The following is a 2,757-nucleotide window of genomic DNA, read 5'->3' as shown; positions in this document are numbered from 1 at the left end:
ATCATATTCAATACTACAATAATATGAAATCATATTCAAAACTACAATAATATTGTAGTTTTTCTGTATACTGACTTTATGAGCTACTCTCAGTCAATCAACCTCAGAGCCTTATATTTTTTATCCATAAAAACAGAAAGTAAAATTTTGCCTATCCCACTGAATATGGCATTTATGAAGATAAACAGTGATAATAGATAGGAAGGCATTTCTTAAATCGTACTATAATAAAAATTACTATTTATTTGAAAGTTTAAATAACTAAAAATAGACCAAACCACTGTGCTAAGATTTTAGAAACTCATGGGTATTTTCACAGGAATTTTAAGTTTTTAATTTTATCCGCATAATAAAAAAAGATTTCTACAGCAACTAGCGGGAAAGGGCCGTCCTTTAAGTCAGTATATGTGGAAGTGTAGATACCTGGAGCAGAAACTGAAAACCATGCTGTCCTCAAAAGATGCAGTATTTTTCTCAACTGTATGTTAGTCTGCTATGGGCTGCTATAACAAAGTATCATGGATCGGGTAACTTAAACAGCATAAATTTTACATTTTTACAGTTCTGGAGCCTCGAAGTTCAAGATTGAGGTGTCAGCAGTGTTGGTTTTCTTCTGAGGCTTCTCTCCTTGGCTTATGGGACCAGCCATAATGAACTTATTTTAACTTAATCACCTCTAAAGACCCTATTTCCAAATACAGTCAAAATTTGAGGTATTGGGCAGTGGGGGAAAGGGGGCAGTGAGGGGCGGAGGTTAGAACTTCAACACATAAATTTTAGGAGAACACATGTATCATCCCATATACCATCAGCCCATGTACCATCTAATTTCTTTTTTAAATTAGTTATAACTTGTCACTTAATGCTAAGGAAGACATGCTATTTATTTCTGTGCATTGTTTTGTATATAACCAAAAATAACTCATTAATTTTTTTCAATGATTCAAAATTAAATATTTCTATATTACCAAATGTCTATATCTCATTGATAATTTAGCAAATTATGTTAATGTTTAATAAATTAATTATTGTTTAACAAAAATCATTCTTTAATGCTCCCTCTTAACAAAAAGGAAAAATTGTAAAAAAAAAAAAAACCCAACATAATAACTTGATTAATTTCCACTTAAATATGGAGGCAGTATTTGTTTCTTTGAAGACAAAAATGTTTAAACAGAAATTTACATGTTCAAAAAATAAAATGAAGATGCTGAGATAAATTATTAATATATTCACATATTTAGAAGTAAATAAAAGCTTTTGATTGCTACTAAATTTTGTTTCAATTTGCTTAGGTCCCAAAATAAGTAGAAACTTTTTTTCTTTTTTGAAGCAGCTTAAGACTAATAAAAATTTATTTTAATTAGCAAGAATACATTACTGCATTTTCAGCTCCAGACACAAATGCATTCCTGCAAGTTGAGGATGTATAAAAATTTTATATTCTTCTTTAGAGTTTGCATAGTTACACAAACTCCTTTATTCACTGTTAACATCACTACGTTCCTTTAATAAGATTGAGCAGAGGGACTTCCTATCAATCTTTCTGGAAACAGTGAAAAATCATCTTTTATATTAAAAATTAATTATTACATTGCAGAAGTAGTAGTATACACCAGCAAAAAGGTTTTACAGATATTGGGGATTTTTAAAAGTTTCTCAGTAGGGTAATAGTTCCCATTTTCTTGAAGAAAGGGAGGATGGTTGAGATTAAACGAGGCCTGTTTAAAGAATACTTCTGACCAGCCAAGTACGTCTTTATATTATAGAGATGTCCAGACCACGTTTGACCAGAAATCCATGGAAGAGGACCATTTAGCAAAAATCTAGACACTACTCTTGTCAGGCCAATCAGTTCAGGAGACTTCATTCACCACTCTGTTGGGAATGAAAGAACATCTCTAATATTAAGCGATAAATGTAAGGAAAAAGCCTTTGTCATTGTGGATAATATATAATAATGAGGATTGTACAATGCCCAGATGTGAAATCCTTTAGCCAATACTGAGGTACTCACTTATTCAGCTTTTTTGAGTATACTGTATATATATTTCATATAACGTACTAGAAGTGGAAATGCCTCATGAACAGGACGGACTTGATTCTATCCCCATGCAGTTCATGTTCTACTAGGAAGGAGGCATATCACAAATAATATAAATACATTAAAAAATTCTAGTAAGTATTTCACATATAATTAATGGATGCTTTGATAGTGCCCCAATTTATATAGAATGGTCAGAGAAGTCTTTCATGAGTAGGGCAATCAGTAATTTATCATCCTATTCACATTTGAAAATACTAGAAACATACCAGTAAATTACACTGGGACAACAGATGTAAATCAGGTTTGTACCAGGTAAACAGAAAGGATGTCACCCTATCACGGACACTGGTTTCATTTGAAGTGAGATCAAAAGAAAGAAAAGAAGTCAAGAATGCAAAAAAGCAGGTACAAGAATATTCTAAGTGATGGCACAACACCTTAAGTGGGATAGAGCTTTTTCTGCTTAGGGATCTGAAGAATGAAAAATGGCCAATGTGGCCAGGGAATTTAGTACAAAGTTGGCAAGCTATGACCCTCAGGCTAACTCTCATTTACGCTTTTATAAATAGTTTTATTATCACTAGCTATTAAGGAAATGCAAATAAAAACCACAATGAGATACCATCTCACACCTGTTAGAATAGCTATAATCAACAGGACAAGTAATAACAAATGCTGGAGAGCATGCGGAGAAATAGGAATCCTCATAC

Source organism: Pteropus vampyrus, unplaced genomic scaffold (assembly GCF_000151845.1).
Source record: "Pteropus vampyrus isolate Shadow unplaced genomic scaffold, Pvam_2.0 Scaffold58, whole genome shotgun sequence".
Taxonomy (NCBI): Eukaryota; Metazoa; Chordata; class Mammalia; order Chiroptera; family Pteropodidae; genus Pteropus; species Pteropus vampyrus.
This window is presented reverse-complemented; position numbering follows the sequence as displayed.